The sequence below is a fragment of the Triticum aestivum genome, chromosome 5D, assembly GCF_018294505.1.
Source record: "Triticum aestivum cultivar Chinese Spring chromosome 5D, IWGSC CS RefSeq v2.1, whole genome shotgun sequence".
NCBI lineage: Eukaryota > Viridiplantae > Streptophyta > Magnoliopsida > Poales > Poaceae > Triticum > Triticum aestivum.
In genome coordinates, this window is record NC_057808.1 from 138,888,531 (window position 1) to 138,898,227 (window position 9,697).

Consider the following 9,697-nt stretch of genomic DNA (forward strand, 5'->3'; position numbering starts at 1 on the left):
CCGCCGCGCCCGCCGGCGACCGCCGCCCCTCCGGCCTCCCTCCGCCGGCGCCTCCCCGCGCCATCTCCTTCCCCCGCGCCGCCGTCCTCTTCCTTCGGTCGCCGGCCGGAGCTGGAGCCCGAGCCTCGATCGCGATCTCGATCGAGTCAATAGCGTGCGTTGACTTCCTCCTCGAACCCGTTTTTTTCTCCAAGTCACTAATTTTTCTCAGCATATTGCCTTGTTCGTGATGCCATAACTCCGTGCATGTAGCTCCGATTCGCGTGTGTAATATGTCAAATTGTTCATCTCACGATGCTCTTCATTTTGTTCAATTGCACCTTGTTCTTTAGAGGTCATCTTGATGACCAAATCTCTGTTGGAAGAAGGCTAGTTGCTGTTATTCTCTGGTTCTTATCAGAACTTGGAGATTTGTCATTTTTGTATCATTTAATCTGTGCATCTTATGAGCATGAGCTCTACATGTGTTTTGAAGTATGCCATGCCATCTTTCCAGTGGTGTAGTCCATGTATTTGTGTGATCTCTGTGGTGACTAGAAAAAGCATGCAAAGTAGGCCCCGTAATATTTCTGATTTCAGGGACTTGGTGATTTCTCTAAGTCCTTGTCTGCTGTAATTTTGTTGCCATATAAAATTGATGCTACAGAGAGATCCATGCATATTTTGTAGATGTTCAGTAAGGATGTTTTGTAGCTATAGTTGCAATTGATTCATTCCTGCAATTGTTTGCAATTATGGAGTGCCATAGCATGACTCAATCTTGCTCTACTTTTGCTATAAAATATTTCTGGCAGATTCTTAACATGATATGCAATCTTGCCAAGCTTATTGTAGTTTATCCATACATGCTATGCAATTGTTCTTGCCATGGTTAGCTTCATAAACTTGCCATCTTGCTGTAGGTATTCTTGGTTTGTCATGAATTGCTCTGTGGTGAGTGCATCAAGCTCACAAAGAGGCCTATATATTAATATTTCTGCCATGCTCTGTTTTCTGGTGTCTGAAACCTGATGACGAAACTTGCTATGTTTACATGCTTGCCATCATATCTTCTGGTCCTTTTTGGCTTATAGTCAGTAAGGGCCTTTTGTCATGTGCATTTAGTAGAACACTTTCATGCCCTTCTTTGCTATGTTAAGTTCCCTTAGCATGTTGATTTCGTGCTCTGAACATTGCTACCTGATGCTGTTTACTGCCATGTCCAGTTTTTCACCAAGTCTGTGAACCTGTAATCTTTTGCACTTTTGCCATGCTTGTTTGAGCTTGATATGTTGTGAACTAGCCGTAGCTCAGTGTTCATCTTTTGCCAAGAATCTCCTGTAGATTACTTCCATGTGCTTTGTTGCTATGTTGGGGTGCCGTAGCATTGGTACTTGTTGCATTTTAAGTGCTATCATGCTGTTAATCGCAGATTCGTGCCATTCTTGTTTTGCTTGCCATTTGCAAACCGTGCATCCGATTCCGGTGATCTTTATATCGATTTCGACCGAAATCATCTCATCTTTCCAGTGGCATGCTTGGTTTGCCAAGTTACTGCCATGTTCATCATTTTCCTTCCGGAGCACGCATATGCATCGCATATCATATCTTGCATATCATACATGTTTTGCATCATGTTGCTTGCGCATTTCTCGTTGTTGATTGTGGTTCCGTTTGTTTGTGTTCTTGTCTTGGGTAGAGCCGGGAGACGAGTTCGTGAACGAGGAACCTGTCGAGTACGCTTACGAGGATCAAGCTTTCGACAACTCTGAGAACCTTGCAGGCAAGATGACCACCCCTCGAAATCATTTCTATCTTTGCTATGCTAGTTGTTCGCTCTATTGCCATGCTCCTCTACCTATCACTTACTATATCATGTCTCCCATTTTAGCCATGTCAGCCCCTAACCATCCTTTCCTAGCAAACCGTTGTTTGGCTAAGTTACCGCTTTTGCTCAGCCCCTCTTATAGCGTTGCTAGTTGCAGGTGAAGTTGGAGTTGTTCCATGTCGGAACATGGATATGTTGGGATATCACAATATATCTTATTTAATTAATGCATCTATATATATTTGGTAAAGGGTGGAAGGCTCGGCCTTATGCCTGGTGTTTTGTTCCACTCTTGCCGCCCTAGTTACTGTTATACCGGGATTAGGTTCCCTGAGTTTGCGTTCCTTACGTGGTCGGGTGATTTATGGGACCCCCTTGACAGTTCGCCTTGAATAAAACTCCTCCAGCAAGGCCCAACCTTGGTTTTACCATTTGCTACCTAAGCCTTTTCCCCCGGGTTTTCGCGAGCCCGAGGGTCATCTTTATTTTAAACCCCCCGGACCAGTGCTCCTTCGAGTGCTGGCCCAAACCGAGCGATGTCCGGCGCCCCCTGGGCAACCAGGGTCTATGCCAACCCGACGTATTGCTCATCCGTTGTGCCCTGAGAACGAGATATGTGCAGCTCCTATCGGGATTTGTCGGCACATTGGGGGCTTTGCTGGTCTTGTTTTACCATTGTCGAGATGTCTTGTAAACCGGGATTCCGAGACTGATCGGGTCTTTCCGGGAGAAGGTTTATCCTTCGTTGACCGTGAGAGCTTATGATGGGCTAAGTTGGGACACCCCTGCGGGGTATTATCTTTCGAAAGCCGTGCCCACGGTTATGAGGCAGATGGGAATTTGTTAATGTCCGGTTGTAGATAACTTGTCATTTGACCCAGTTAAAATACATCAACCGTGTGTGTAGCCGTGATGGTCTCTTCTCGGCGGAGTCTCGGAAGTGAACACGGTCTGTGTTATGAATGACGTAAGTAGGTGTTCAGGATCACTTCTTGGTCATTGCTAGATGACGTTCGTTCCTTTGCTTCTCTCCTCGCTCTCATTTGCGCAAGTTAGCCACCATATATGCTTTTGCCGCTGCAGTTCCACCTCATTACACCATCCTTTCCTACCAGCTTAAATAGTCTTGATCTCGCGGGTGTGAGATTGCTGAGTCCCCGTGACTCACAGATTCTACCAAAACAGTTGCAGGTGCCGACGATGCCAGTGCAGATGATGGCGTCGATCTCAAGTGGGAGTTCGACGAGGAACGTGGTCGTTACTATGTGTCTTTTCCTGATGATCAGTAGTGGAGCCCAGTTGGGACGATCGGGGATCTAGCATTTGGGGTTGTCTTATTTTCATCTGGATTTTGACCGTAGTCGGTCTATATGATTGTATTTTGGATGATGTATGATTAATATTTATGTATTGTGTGAAGTGGCGATTGTAAGCCAACTCTTATCCCATTCTTGTTCATTACATGGGATTGTGTGAAGATGACCCTTCTTGCGACAAAACCACTATGCGGTTATGCCTCTAAGTCGTGCCTCGACACGTGGGAGATATAGCCGCATCGTGGGCGTTACAAGTTGCTAATCAGAGCCATCCCCGACTTAGGAGCCCCCTGCTTGATCGAATCGCTGGCGTTGTTGAGTCTAGAACAAAATGTTTTGAGTCTTAGGATTATATATATCGGAGAGTAGGATTTTTTTTACTCCTCAGTCCCTTCGTCGCTCTGGTGAGGTCTCCTAACGTAGAAGTTTTGACTTTTCTCTCCTCAAATTTCACTAAAAAAAAATTTAGGATCACGCGGGTATCTTGGAATCGTTCCGATGGATTTGTGACGAGAACATTGTTCTTGGTGCCTCCTGTCATTTAGGGGTTGTGGCAGTGTCCCGGGGAGTTGAGCTCCAAGGTGTTGTCGTCACAATTTTCTCGTTGCAGTTCTGGAATACCTGAGTTTCGCCGACATCGAAATCTCTTTTATGCAGTTGTTGGTGAGATCACCTCGACGCCACCCAGTATTGGGGCGGGAGTTCAGGAGTATTGCCATAACTTGTATAACGGATGTTTTTCAAAGGTTGAGGTAAACGATTTCCGAAGGTTTCTTGGTTATGTGTTGACGGATGGATACAGCTGGATCTAGGGATTGTTAGTTTGGGTGATATATTTTGTGTCCCCTGTATCCCCTACACCAAATTGCATAACCAGAAAGTTTCGGGAGTTTATAAGTGGGAATTCTAGTAGCTTTAGGATATCTTTCCGACAGACGCATGATATGAGATTGGGGTTCGACGTCTAGTGGTCCGCCTGTATACGGTTGATTTTACAGTGGTCTCGTTGTGTCTTAAAGAGTCCATGGCCTTGCCGACTCGGGGACGCTTCGTATGTCATGTGCACAGCCTTGTACATGATGGTGCTGTACGATTGAGCCCGTGTGGGCCCCACCACGAAAACTTCGGACGAAATATCTATCATATGTTTGTTCCGGCTTATTCTGCAAGCCAATACTTGTTTTGTTTTGAATTGTGGTATTCGAGTTGCTTCGAATTCATATGTTCATTCCATATCTTTTTCAAGTGGCTTCTCAACTTATGGAAGTGTGATGATTTACTACGGAATTCATTCGTTCATCTTCGTTCGAATGTTTATTGTGAAGACTATATGTTGCAATTTCTGTCCGTTGATTCTACTTATCTATTTGTCTATCAAGATGCTAACGGATGTCACCCTCTTCAGGATGGCTCCGCCAACGCGTCAGAATCCGGATCGCAATGAAGGGAGTCAAGCGAACCGCCGCCACCACCTCCGCCTCCGGAGGCATGGCAAGCTATCATGGCAGCCACCAACGCCAATGCTCAGATGATTCTGCAACTCTTGCAAGAACGTACTCAAGGGCAAGGCAGTCAAGGCAATCAAGGTCAAGGCAACAATCAGTTTCACTTTGCCACTCTCAACCAGTTTCTCGCAAATCAGCCCAAGTCTTTCAGCTACTGTGCCGAGGCCACGGATGCCGATGATTGGCTCATGGACATCAACAAGCATTTTGAATGTAGCAATGTCAGGCCTGAGGACTATGTCAAGTTTGCTTCTTTCCAGCTCAAGGACCAAGCTGCTGATTGGTTTCAGCAATACAAAGATTCCAGAGGAGGTCGTGTGATCACTTGGACTGACTTCTATCGGGACTTCAAAGCGCACCACATTCCACAAAGTGTTGTTGAGAGCAAGCGTGAGGAGTTCCGCAATCTCAAGCAAGGCAACATGTCTGTGTATCAATACAACATTCAGTTTCAGAAACTTGCTCGCTTTGCTAAACAAGACGTTCCTGATGAAAAGAGCATGATCTATCACTTCAGAGGTGGCCTTAAAGAGGATCTGCAGTTAGCTCTCGTTCTTGTTGAGCCTACTCAGTTTGATCTATTCTACAATATGGCACTGAAGCAAGAGGCTGCTCAGCTCAAGTGTGAGGCTTCTAAGAAGAGAGTCAAAGACGCAGTTCAGTCTTCTTCTTCCTCACTTGTGACAGCTAAGCAACAGAAGTTCTGGTTGCCTCCTCCTCCTCCGTTTCGTCAGCCTTACCAGCAGAAGAACAAAGGTGGCCATGGTTCTTCCAACTCTTCCAACTCTGGCTATCAGAACAAGTCTCAGAATCAAGTTCCTAAGTCCAATGCTTCTTATCACCGTCCACTCTCGGAGGTGACTTGCAACAAATGTCAGCAGAAAGGTCACTATGCTAACAAGTGCTTCAACCAGAGGCGTCTTCCTCCTCCTCCTCCTGTCAGATCTTCCAGCAATGCAGTGGTCAAGCATAATCCAAAGTCTGCAAAGGTGAACATGATGAATGCAGCTCAAGCGGAGGAATCTACTGATGTGATAATGGGTAATCTTCCTGTTAATGATATTCCTGCAAAAGTTCTTTTTGATACTGGTGCATCTCTTTCTTTCATTTCAAGACCATTTGCTTTTAAGCATGAGTTGGTTTATCAAGATTTGCCTAGACCGTTATCAGTTGTCTCTCCGGGTAAATTCATGAATGCAAGCTCTATGGTTCCGAATGTTACCATCAAGATGGGCGACTATAAATTTCAGTCTTCTCCAATTGTTCTTGGTGACTCGGATATTGCTTATTCTCGGGATGGACTGGCTTTCTAAGCACAAGGCTCAACTTGATTGTGCTGCCAGGGAAATTCAATTGACACACTTGTCTGAGGATGTGATTATTTATGCCGCTCGTGATGAAACCATTCGGTTTTTCTCTCTTAATGAGAAGGACGAATTGAATGCCATCTCTCAAATTCCAGTCGTTTGCGAGTATCAAGATGTCTTTCCAGAAGAGCTTCCGGGTATGCCTCCTCATCGGCCAGTTGAGTTCGTTATCGAACTAGAGCCAGGCACTGAACCCGTTTGCAAGCGTCCATACAAGCTTGGACCTAACGAGCTGAAGGAATTGAAGAAGCAGCTCGATGAACAAGAACGTCTGGGTTTGATCAGACCGAGTTCTTCTCCATGGGGTTGTGGTGTTCTTTTTGTCAAGAAGAAGGATGGCACGGACCGACTTTGTGTCGACTACCGTCCATTGAACAAGAAGACAATCAAGAACAAGTATCCACTTCCCAACATCAATGAGCTATTTGAGCAACTCAAAGGTGCTAAAGTATTCTCGAAGCTTGACCTTCGTATGGGTTATCATCAGATTCGCATTCGTGAAGAAGATATTCCCAAGACAGCATTCAGAACAAGCTTTGGTTCTTATGAATATACTGTCGTGTCTTTCGGTCTTGTCAATGCTCCTCAAGTGTTCTCTCGGATGATGAATTTCATCTTCAACCCCTATACCAATGAATTCGTTCTGGTGTATCTCGATGATATCTTGGTCTTCTCCAAGAATAAGCAGGATCATGCCAAACATTTGCGATTGGTGCTCGACAAGCTCAGAGAGTATCAATTCTATGCGAAGTTCTCCAAATGTGAGTTTTGGCTTGATAAAGTTCTTTTCCTTGGTCACATCATCTCTGCCAAGGGCATCGCTGTTAACCCCGAGAAGGTCTCCGCAGTTGTGGATTGGGAACCTCCTCAAAATGTCAAGCAGCTCCGCAGTTTTCTTGGTCTTGCAAGCTATTGCCGAAGATTCGTTGAGAATTTCTCCAAGATTGCGAAGCCTCTTTCCAACCTCCTTCAGAAGCATGTGAAGTATGTCTGGTCTCCTGAGTGTGACGTTGCTTTCAACACTCTCAAAGAGAAACTAGTCACAGCTCCTGTCTTGACTCCTCCTGATGAATCCAAGCCGTATGAAGTTTTCTGTGATGCTTCTCTCCAAGGTCTCGGTGCTGTGTTAATGCAAGAGAAGAAAGTTGTGGCCTATACCTCTCGTCAGTTGAAGCCCAACGAGAAGAACTACCCCACTCACGATCTTGAGTTGGCGGCAGTTGTCCATGCATTGATAACGTGGAGACATCTCTTGTTGGGAAGACAAGTGGACATTTTCACTGATCACAAGAGTCTCAAGTATATCTTCACTCAGCCCAACCTCAACCTCAGGCAGACTCGATGGGTCTAAATGATTCAAGAGTACAATCTGAGTATTGAATATACTCCAGGCAAGGCCAATGTCATTGCAGATGCCTTAAGCAAGAAGGCTTATTGCAACAGCCTAATCCTCAAGCCTTTCCAACCGGATCTTTGTGAAGCTTTCCGCAAGCTGAATCTCCAAGTTGTTCCTCAAGGCGTTCTTGCCAACCTCATAGTCTCTCCTACTTTGGAAGATCAAATTCGTGAGGCACAACTCCTTGATGCCATGGTGAAGAAGGTGAAACGTGGTATTGACAAGGGTCTTTCCAAATACAAGTGCTATCGCATTGATGACAGAGACGCTTTATTCTTCGAGGACCGGATTGTGGTTCCTAAAGGTGATCTAAGGAAAGTCATAATGAACGAGGCGCACAATTCTCTTCTATCCATTCATCCTGGAAGTACGAAGATGTATCATGACCTCAAGCAGTCGTATTGGTGGACTCGAATGAAGCGAGAGATTGCTCAATTCGTGAATGAATGTGATGTCTGTCGAAGAGTGAAAGAAGAACACCAACGACCAGCTGGTCTCCTCCAACCTCTTGCTATCCCAGAATGGAAGTTTGATCATATCGAAATGGACTTCGTGACTGGATTTCCCAAGTCCAAGCGCGGAAATGATGCTATCTTCGTTGTCATTGACAAGCTCTCTAAAGTGGCTCATTTCCTTCCAATCAAAGAATCCATCACAGCAGCTCAGCTGGCAGAGCTTTACACCTCCAGAATTGTCTCTTTGCACGGCATTCCACAATTGATTTCTTCAGATCGTGGAAGCATCTTCACCTCTAAGTTCTGGGACTCCTTCCAGAAGGCCAGGGGCACAAACATTCGCTTCAGCACAGCTTTCCATCCTCAAACTAGTGGCCAAGTCGAGCGAGTAAATCAAATTCTTGAAGATATGCTCAGGGCTTGTGTCATTTCCTTTGGCATGAAATGGGAGGATTGTCTTCCATATGCTGAATTCTCCTATAACAACAGCTTCCAAGCGAGTTCGGGCAAGGCCCCATTCGAGATTCTCTATGGCAGAAAGTGCCGTACTCCTCTCAATTGGTCAGAGACTGGTGAACGCCAACTTCTTGGCAATGACTTAATCACTGAAGCTGAAGAAATGTGTAAAGTCATCCGTGATAATCTCAAAGCCGCGCAATCGCGCCAGAAGAGTTACTATGATAGTAAGCATCGTGATTTGGCTTTCGAGATCGGAGACCATGTCTACCTCCGCGTCTCTCCAATGAAAGGCACTCGTCGCTTCGGTATCAAAGGGAAGCTTGCCCCTAGATACGTGGGTCCTTTCAAGATCATTGGTAAAAGAGGCGACCTCGCCTATCAACTTGAGCTTCCTTCCAACTTCGCGAACGTGCACGATGTGTTCCACGTGTCACAGCTCCGCAAGTGCTTCAAGACGCCTGAGCGCACTATCAACTTCGAAGAGATTGACCTCCAAGAAGATTTGTCTTATCATGAGCACCCCGTTGCTATTCTTGAAGAAACTGAGCGCAAGACTCGCAACAAGTCCATCAAATTCCTGAAAGTGAAGTGGTCGCACCATTCCGACCGGGAAGCCACCTGGGAACGCGAGGACCATCTCCGTTCCGAATATCCGGAGTTCTTCCAGTCCTAGATCTCGGGACGAGATCCTCTCGTAGTGGTGGAGTGTTGTAACACCCCGCATGTAACTTGCCATATTTGTAACTCCGACTCTTGCCATTTTTGGCTATGTGATATGATTTTCCCTCCGTTGTCGGGTTTTGTCTTTCGTTTTGTATTTTGTCATGTCATGCATTTTCATATCATGTCATCATGTGCATTGCATTCGCATACGTGTTCGTCTCTTGCATCCGAGCATTTTCCCCGTTGTCCGTTTTGGAATCCGGCGCTCCTATCTCCTCCGGTGCACCCCTCTTGTTTTCTTCCGTGTGCGTGTGTCAAACTTTCTCGGAATGGACCGAGGCTTGTCAAGTGGCCTTAATATACCACCCGGAGACTACCGGTCAAGTTTCGTTCCATTCGGAGGTTGTTTGGTACTCCAACGGTTAACCGGGCATCCGCAAAGTCCATTTGAGTGTCCAACAAAACCCCCCTCCATAACCAGCCCAAAACCCACCAAACTCTCCTCCATGCTCTAGGTCGTTCGATCACGATCGTGTGGGCGAAAACCGCACCTCATTTGGAGCCTCCTAGCTCCCTCTACCTATAAATATGTGGGCATCCCGAAAAACGAAATCGCAGTCTAACCCTAGCGTCTTCCACCTCGCGCCACCGGACAACGTCCGGCCGCGCCGGCGGACGAATCGCGCGCCGCCACGTCATCAGCCCGCTCGCCGTCGCCGCCGAGGCCCA